A 10,289-nucleotide genomic window follows, 5' to 3' on the forward strand; every position below is an offset into this window, starting at 1 on the left:
GCAGCCCTTGGGCACAGAAGCAGACCTGTCTTCGAGATCACGGGGGGCACGACTTTGGAGGGGACTCACCCGAACACCATACGGGGCAGGCCTGAGGCTGGGATGCCACACTGCTTTCCCCGGACTCCATCTGCTGTTTCTGCATCCTGGTAGGCCCTCCGTGTAGCGTAGTGTCACCAATCTGTTTTGTCGACCCCCCAGATTGGTCAGGCTGGAGCCTCAACACCGACGCACTGCCACGGAGGGTTCCTGCTTTGTCAAGGCTCAGGGAATCGTCCTCAGCCAACCGTTGGAGTCACCGTCACGGGAGAACCGGCTCGTGCCTCCCGCATGCGCATTGCCCAGGCCGACTCCTGCTTTGCTCTTCAAACTCTGGCTTTGGCCCCTTTAAACAGGTTCGGCGACACGTGGGCGGAGGTTCTGTGGCAGTCGCAGTGGCTGCTGGAGCGGGGATGTAGTAGGAGACGTTATGGGAGTGGGGGCTTCGGGTCCTCCAGGGCCGGACCCCTGGGGATCCTGTTCTCAGAACCTCCTTGAGCTAACTTCTACCAGTGCAGGGGGACCCCGCTTCAAGTCGCCAGGTCGGGTCTCCAGACTCACAGACTGGCGTGCATTGTGGTGATCAGAGCTCACTGCAGCCTCAATCTCCCAGGCTTAAGTGATTTTCTTGCCTCAGCCTCCCACGTACCTGGGACTACAGGCATGTGCCCCCACACTCAACTACTTTTCTTCAAAAACATTTTTGTACGAATGGGGATTAACTATGTTGCCTGGCTCATGTCAAACTCCTGGGCTCAAACCGGCCTCCTGTGTTGGCCTCCCCAAGTGCTGAGATTACAGATGTGAGCTTGCTCCTGCAGCTAAATTCTTATATCTTAAATCCCTACCACCGACAATAAGCAGATGTTAGGCACACATATTTTATAACTTTTTGCTGTTTATGTCTCTTTCTGTCTCTAGACACAGGGATTAGCGACCCACTCTCCACCAAACTTCAAATCATTAGGGGCATTATATTGTATCCCAGGAGTGGCTGAGGCTTCAAGGACCTGCTGCTCTAACATAGGTCTGCTGAGGAGTACATTTCATCTTGTGTTTCTGTGTTGTTTAACAACCTTCCTGAGCTCCTCTAAGTCAGTCTATCCTGCCACAACTGGCAAGAATCAAGAAACTCTCCAAGAAAATGTTTCTCAACCTGCCTGTTGTCAAGTAGAAGACAGGTCAGCTGACCATGGCATGGAATGCCAGTGCATGACAGTGAGCGCCCCCCACCGTGTTTGCTATTCACTGCATGTTCCATCTGAACTTCCCCTCTGCTCAGTGACTCTTGACAGTGGGGTAAGGGGGACTCACTCTCCAAGACCAAGGCTGACCCTCTCTGGATACAATGCCTTGACCTATTTACTGTCACTGTGGTTTTGTGTTCAGGGACTAAAAGATACAATAAGAATTTGTTCCTTTAACTTTCCTGTTGGCACACGAAATACTTAAATGCTTCTACATAGGTCTGCTCTTTTGGGCCACAGAGCACTAAGGGAAAGTCCTCACAATAAAAGTGCCTTTCACCTGAGCTGTACATGTGACAGTTAAGCAGCTAAAGGTTAAAAAAAAATCAAAGCTCCCCAAATGTTGTGGGTATGATAGCCGGTCCAACTTCACAGTCTGTACTTTCCCTCTGTAACAGCTTGGATAAATACAGAGATAACTAGCAACTGATACCCTAGTGTGCCAAGCAATCAATGTGCCTGTGTGATTAAAAACCAGCATTTAACCATACTCTAGATACATTAAAAATCAACTTCACACTCATAGACTGTAATTGCACTTTGCTTCCAGATGGCAGTTACAATTGGAAAGGAAATACCAAGTTTACAGGAGGCATTAATACTTTGTTGTTGCAGAAACTGAACCCTTAAAAGAATGTATTCTGGACTTTCTGACCTGGATACTAACAAATAGTGAAAAATATGTATCTAAGAATACACTTGGAACAGAAATGTGAAAAACAAAAAGGAAGAGATATTATGAAGGTCAAATATAAAATGACACACTGCTAAAGAGGCAACAAAGAAATTGTAGAAGAAAATGACACGAGGCAATATGCCTTAATGAGTTTGTGCTACTATATAAAAAATACACTAGGCTAGGTAATTTCTGAAAAACAGAAATGTATTCCTCACAGTTCCATAGGCTAGAAGTCCAAGATCAAGGTGCCAGCACAGTTGGTGTCTGGTGTGAGCCTCGTCTCTGCATCCAAGATGGCGCCTTGCACACTGTGTCTTCAGGAGGGGATGCACTGTGTTCTCATAAGGCAGAAAGCAGAAGGGCAAAACAGGGGAAGCCCACTCTCTCCAGTCCTCGTGTAAGGACCTTAAACCCATTCATGAAGACTCTCCCTTCACGACTGAATCACTACCTAAAGGCCGTACTTCCTAATTCTATGACATTGGTGATTAATTTTAAGGGGACACATTCAGAACATTGCACCCTGTATTCAATTTCTTAAAAATTATTTGGTTGTTTTGCTTTCCTGTTTTTCAAATGGCTTAAGGTGCACAAAATTGGATTAATCATATTCCTTGGCTCACACCATACCTTGGCTCCCATTTCATCCTTATCTGTGCCTGGGCCTTTATGTAAATGTATTTGAATAATATGGTAATCACTTGTGAACCCACAACACAACCCAAGAACTAGGGTTCTGATCCTAACATCTGCTCCTCCTCTGTCCCTTTTCCTGATTTACAACCTTCAGCCCCAGGGTAACTACTACCCTGAATTTATGTTTAGGATTCCCTTCCTTTAAAAAAACATTGTTTTATTTCATATATATGATTGCCCTAAATGACATATTATTTAGTTTTTTAAGGTTATAATTTATTTACCCATTCTCCTATTAATTTACCCTTTCTCCTATTAATGAACATTTGGCTTATTTCCAGATTTTTGCTATTATGAATGGCATTACATGAACATTTCTTTTCTTTGTTTACTACTTCTGGTACATATGGGCAAGAGTTTCTCCAGGGCCTATTGTAGAGGAATCACTTTGCCATAAAATATGAGAATGCTCATTTTTATAAGATAATCCAAATTGTTTTCCAAAGTGGTTGTTCTAATTTAAACTCTCACTTCCTGTATTAGTTCGAAATGACTTTTTGATCCACAGTCTCTTCATATTTGGTGATATGGTTTGGCTCTGTCCCCACCCTAATCTCAGCTTGAATTCTATCTCCCAGAATTCCCACATGCTTTGGGAGGAACGCAGGGTTAGGTAATTGAACCATGGGGGCCAGTCTTTCCTGTGCTATTCTCATGATAGTGAATAAGTCTCATGAGATCTGATGGGTTTATCAGGGGTTTCTGCTTTGGCTTCCTCCTCATTTTCTCTTGCTGCTGCCATGTAAGAAGTGCCTTTCACCTCCTGCCATGACTCTGAGGCCTCCCCCACCATGTGGGACTGTAAATCCAATTATAGTTCTTTTTCTTTACACTTCTTTTTCTTCTCAGACCCAGGTATGTCTTTATCAGCAGTGTGAAAATGGACCAATACAGTAAATTGGTACCGGTGGAGTGGGGTGGTGCTGAAAAGATACCCAAAAATGTGGAAACAACTTTGAAACTTGGTAACAGGCAGAAGTTGAAACAGTTTGGAGGGCTCAGAAGAAGACTGGAAAATGTGGGAAATTTTGGAACCTCCTAGAGACTTGTTGGATGGCTTTGACAAAAATGCTGATAGTGTTAGGAACAATAAGGTCCAGGCAGAGCTGGTCTCAGATGGAGATGAGGAACTGGAGCAAAGGTGACTCTCGTTATGTTTTAGCAAAGAGAATGGCAGCATTTGGCCCCTGCCCTAGAGATTTGTGGAAATTTGAACTTGAGGGTGATAATTTAGGGTATCTGCTGGAAGAAATTTCTTTTTTTTTTTTTTTTTTGAGATGGAGTCTCGCTCTATCACCCAGGCTGGAGTGTAGTGGCGCAATCTCGGCTCACTGCAAGCTCCGCCTCCCAGGTTCACGCCATTCTCCTGCCTCAGCCTCTCCGAGTAGATGGGACTACAGGTGCCCGCCACCACGCCCAGCTAATTTTTTGTATTTTTAGTAGAGACGGGGTTTCACCGTGGTCTCGATCTCCTGACCTCGTGATCTGCCCGCCTCGGCCTTCCAAAGTGCTGGAATAACAAGCGTGAGCCACCACGCCCAGCCTGCTGGAAGAAATTTCTAAGCAGTAAAGCATTCAAGAGGTAATAGGTGATATTAAAGGCCTTCAGTTTTATAAAGGAAGCGGAGCATACAAATCTGGAAAATTTGCAGCATGACAATGTCATAGAGAATAAAATCCCGTTTTCTGAGGATAAATTCAAGCTGTCTGCAGAAATTTGCATAAGTAAGAAGTTGAATGTTAATCCCCAAGACAATGGGGAAAATGTCTACAGGGCACTTCAGAGGTGATCACAGCAGCTCCTCCCATCATAGGCCCAGAGGCCTAAGAGGAAAAAATGGTTTTGTGGGCCAGGCCCAGTTTCACTGTGCTGCGTGTAGCCTAGGGCCTTGGTGCTCTGCGTTTCAGCCACTCCAGCCATGGCTGAAAGGGGCCAACATAGAACTCAGGCTATCCATTTGAGATTGCAAGCATTAAGCCTTGGCTGCTTCCACATGGTGTTGAGCCTGCGCGTGCACAGAAGTCAAGAATTGAGGTTTGGAAACCTCCACCTAGATTTCAGAGGATGTATGAAAATGCCTGGATGTCCAAGCAGAAGTTTGCTGCAGGGGTGGGGCTCTAATGTAGAACCTCTGCTAGGGCTGTGCAGAAGGGAAATATGGGAAAGGAGCCCCTACACAGAGTCCCTACTGGGGCACTTCCTAGTGGAGCTGTGAGGAGAGGACCACTGTCCTCCAGACCCCAGAATGGTAGATTCACTTACAGCTTGTGCCGTGAGCCTGGAAAATCTGCGTACCCTCAACATCAGCCCATGAAAACAGCCAGGAGGTGGGCTACACCCTGCAAAGCCACAGGGGCAGAATTACCCAAGGCCCTGGGAGCCCACCTCTTACATCAACATGACCTTGATCTGAAACAAGGAGTTGAAGGACATTATTTTGGAGCTTTAAAATTTGACTACCTTGCTGGATTTTGGACTTGCATGGGGCCTGGAACTCCTTTGTTTTGGCCAGTTACTCCCATAAGGAACAGCTGTATTTATTCAATTACCTGTACCCCATTTTATCTAGGAAGTAACTACCTTGCTTTGGATTTTACAGGGTCATAGATGGAAGAGACTTGCCTTGTCTCAGATGAGACTTTGGACAGTGGACATTTGAGTTAATGCTAAAATGAGTTAAGATTTTGGGGGACTGTTGGGAAGGCATGGTAGGTTTTGAAATGGGAGGACATGAGATTTGGAGGGGCCAGGAGTGGAATAATATGGTTTGGCCATGTCCCTACCCACATCTCAACTTGAATTGTATCACTCAGAATTCCCACATGTTGGGAGAGGGACCCAGGGGGAGGTAGTTAAATCCCTGGGGCTCATATTTCCCATGCTATTCTTGTGATAGTGAATAAGTCTCACAAGATCTGATAGGTTTATCAGGGGTTTCATCTTTTGCTTCTTTTGCTTCCTTCTCATACTCCCTTGGCCATGTAAGAAGTGCTGTTCATCCACCACCATGACTCTGAGGCCTCCTCAGCCATGTGGAACCCTAAATCCAATTAAGCCTCTTTTTCTTCCTTGTCTCAGGTATGTCTTTACATACAGCAGTGTGAATGTGGACTAATACATTTGGTATCTTCAAACTTCTTTATATTTGTGGAGAGAATAGATATGTAGTATCTTGTGCATTTTCTGGATTACTAATGAGGGTAAGAAAATTTTTATGTTTTGGGGGCTTTCTCTTTTGTGAAATCCCTATTAATGTCTTTTCCCAATTTTCTGTTGGGTTGCTATCTTTAAAATTAATTCATAGGAGCTCCTTTTACTTTGTTGATATGATATTAATCTTTCATAGGTTTTAGGTACTGCAAATATCTTCTTCTAGTTTATAGTTTATCTTTTCACTTTTTTACTTTTATATTTTATTTTATTTTATATTTTTAAGACAGAGTCTCCCTCTGTCATTCAGGATGGAGTGCAGTGGCTCACTGCCACCTCCACCTCCAGAGTTCAGATAATTCTAATGCCTGAGCTTCCCAAGTAGCTGGGATTATAGGGGTCTGCCACCAATGACCGGCTAATTTCTTGTATTTTTAGTAGAGATGGGGTTTCACCATGTTGGCCAGACTGGTCTCAAACTCCTGACCTCAGGTGATCTACTGTTGGGATTACAGGCTTGAGACACTGTGCCCAGCTTATCTTTCCACTTTTTGATATAAAAAGTCCTTAATTTTGTGATAGTCAAAATGTCTAATATTTTTAATGATTAATGGCTTTTTGTGTCTCATTCACTTACATTTTCTACTAAAAGTTTTAAAGTTTTGTTTCTGACATGTAAGTCTTTGGTACATCTGGAATTTAATGCTTGTATATAGAGTGAAGTAGGATTATAATTTCATTTCCTATATCAATAACCATTATTTTTCTATTCTATTTATTGGAAAGTCATTTCTTTCCTTGCTGATCTGCCATGTCACCTACATCACATATCAAAGATTAAATTTGTGGAGATTTGTTTGGGAGCTCTCTATTCTGTTTCATTAGTCAGTTTATCAGTGAAGACCACACTGTCTTAATTGCTGTAGCTTTATAAAAGTTCTGATATTTGGCAGGACAAATCTTTACTCTTCTTCAATAATGTCTTTGATATTCTTGGCCCCTACCCTTTTCCATATATATATATATATATATATATATAAAATACATATATATATTATACATATATATATATAATACATATATATATTATACATATATATATATATATATATATATGAGAGTGGAGAGAGAGAGAGAGAGAAAGAGAGAGAGAGAGAGAGGGTCTCACTTTGTTGCCCAGGCTGGAGGACAGTGGTGCAATTGTAGCTCACTGCAGACTTGAACTCCTGGGCTCAAGACCTCCTCTTACCACAGCCTCCTAAGTAACTAAGACTCTAAGGAACGCACCACCACATGCAGCTAATTGTTTTAAATTTTTTTATTTTTTTGTAATGACGGGGATCTTGCTATGCTGCCCAGGCTGGTCTCAAACTTTTGGCCTCAAGCAATCCTCCCACCTCAGGCTCCTAAAGTCCTGGGATCACAAGAGTGAGCCACCACACCTGGCTCCATTTTACATATTTTAAGACCATTTTAAAAAGGTGCTCAAGCCTGCTTTTTTCTCTTGGTGCTACTTGCAACTCCCTTACTTAGCCTTGGAAATACTGTTATTGAAGAAAATCTAGAGTCAAAAAATAAAATATTCTTTCTTTTTTTCCAATTGCAAAAGAGCAGACACCCTCCTGAATCATAAAGCTAGTTTTGATAATTGGTGAACTGAGAGTGTACACAGTATTATTAATTCTGTTCTAATTTCTGCTTCACTGTGTAGTCTCTTCACATAGTCTTAAAAGGTTATTGCTATGAAATATTCTTGTACATGTAACCCATAACCTCTACAATTCCGCAGTTGTACTTGGCCGTCTCGCCTAATAATCAGTTGCTTTGCTTCATAATATTTAAATTGGCATCTCTATTTTCCAAAAGGCATAAATACTAGTATAGATTTTTAGTTAAGCCAGAAGAAAGTAGTAGACTTGATTTAGAACATAACTTATATGTAAAGTTTAATAAATCTCCCTGCTTCTTTTCTTTTGCATCATGACAATCACTGAAAATAATATTTCTATAGCAGTTGGGGGTAAATGGACAATGACTTTAGTGGCCAGAAGTGAATGGTCCAGGGGCTCCTGCACTCCAGGTCCCACTGAGTCTGCCACACAGCTGAGGGCATCGGTATTTCCACACACCCAGAACACAGATCAGATGCTCTCCTTCATTCAATGGGGAGTTGAGAGTATTGTCATTGTAATTACAGTAATAAATACATATTTATACACTGTTAAATTCTGGTTGGATTTGTGTCCCTTCACAAAACAAATCACTTAAATGAAACCAGAGTTAACATAATTGAGTACATTTACTTCTATGAGATACTCTTTTAAATTGAATTAGAATCTAATTTGAAATGTCAATTAAAAGTTTAAATATTCAACTCAATTACATTTAAATTTTGTTTTGTTTTGTTTTGAGACGGAGTTTAGCTCTTGTCACCCAAGCTGGTGTGCAATGGCATAATCTCAGCTCACTGCAACCTCTGCCTCCCGGGTTCAAAGGATTCTCCTGCCTCAGCCTCCCAAGCAGCTGGGATTACAGGTACACACCACCATGGCCTGCTAATTTTTTTTCTATTTTTAGTAGAGACGGGGTTTCACCATGTTGGCCAGGCTGGTCTCGAACTCCTGACCTCAGGTGATCTGCTCGCCTCAACTTTCCAAATTGTTGGGATTACAGGTATGAGCCCACCACACCCGGACTAGAAAACATTATTAAGTAGCAAACAGTAGCAGTATGTTGGGGGTTTTAGGATTGATTATTTTTAAACTCTAGAAAAGTTCAATGCATTACCTTAGGGTATAATCCCAGGGCAGATTCTCATCTGTTAATGGGGGGCTTGTCTAGGGGTCCTTCTAGCTCATATTAGTGGTTTCCCATGTTGAACTGCTCCCTGCCACCCACCCATCCTCCGTTTTTTTTGTTTGTTTGTTTTTACAGAGACAAGGTCTCACTATATTGCACAGGCTGGTCCTGAAATCCTGGCCTCAAGCAATCCTCTGCCTTGGTCTCCTAAAGTGCTGGAGTTACAGATGTGAGCCTCTGTGCTCAGTCCATCCTTGGCTGTTCAAGTGTGGAGGTAAATAGTAGATGCCATGTTTACCTCCAGGTCAGAAGGGGCAGATGCCCCAGGGCAGAATCATAACCATAACCAGGCCTCCCACTGCATGAAGACCTTGTGTTCTGAAGCTTAAACCTGGACAAAGGTCTGACCAGTAGCACTGTGTTCATGAATATCAGGTCAAAAATTTAAAACTGGGACGATTCCAGAAGAACCTGGTAGATGCAGGTGCAGTCCACAGTCCATTGGTCAGCTATGAAAACAGGCTACCTGTACTTTCCTTTATCATGGAGTCCTTGATGTAGAAATTGACACTTTCTTGCTTCTTGTGTGCTTCCCTTTCTTCTTCTTTTTCCGTAAGTAGCTTTCTCCATCCCGCCTCCCAACAGGACACAGTCAACTCAGGATATTTTAACCATGAAAATGAGTCACCATGACACGAATTTGGCTCATGCCTGTAATCCCAGCACTCTGGGAGGCTGAGATGGGAGAATGGCTTGAGCTTAGGAGTTTGAGACCAGCCTGGGCAACATGGTGAAACCCTGTCTCTAACATAAATATTAACAATAATAAACCATGTATGGTGGTGCCTACTACTAGTCCCAGCTACTCAGGAGGCTGAGGTGGGAGGATTGCTTGAGCCAAGGAGGTCAAGTCTGGAGTGGGCCAAGATCATGCCACTGCAATCCAGCCTAGGCAACAGAGTGAGACCTTATCTCAAGAAAAAAATATAGATTTAAAGGACAGGCTGTCTCTCTTGTTACGAGCCAATGCTCATTTACCATTCTATAAAACATAGGGCACCTCTTAAGAATTATGCTAAATCTGCTCTGCCCGTGCTCTATGAATGCTTCTGAAACACTTGAGTGTCTTGCACCCATCCCCTGCATTATTTAGTCAATCTTAAAAGAAGAATTCTAGGATGGATTGGTAGAGAACTGCTGGCATATTGAGCCCTCTCTCTTTGTATCTGGAACTTTCATAATTATCTTAGTTCCCCATGCCAATTTTGCAATTATCTTTGTTCTCCAATTTAAAAAATACATTTACCTCCGACAGAAGATGAGCACATAAAAGGGACTTTGTCCAGTGGTACATGTGAGGCAGGAGACATGATATCTTTAAAATTATAAACTAAAAACTTTCTTACACCAAAAGCATAAGTAACAAAAAAAAAAGTAAATTGGACTTCATTGAAATTTAAAACTTTTGTGCAATCAGAGGACAACTGGCAGAATGGAAGAAAATATTTCAAATAATATCTTTGATAAAGGATCAATATGCAGAATATATAAAGAATTCCTACAACTCAACAATAAATAAACAACCCAATTAAAAAAAGGCAAAAGACTTACATAGAAATTTTCCCAAAAAGGATATACAACTGGCAATCAAGCACATGAAAGACGCTCAACATCACTG

Source organism: Nomascus leucogenys, chromosome 6 (genome assembly GCF_006542625.1).
Source record: "Nomascus leucogenys isolate Asia chromosome 6, Asia_NLE_v1, whole genome shotgun sequence".
Classification (NCBI taxonomy): domain Eukaryota; kingdom Metazoa; phylum Chordata; class Mammalia; order Primates; family Hylobatidae; genus Nomascus; species Nomascus leucogenys.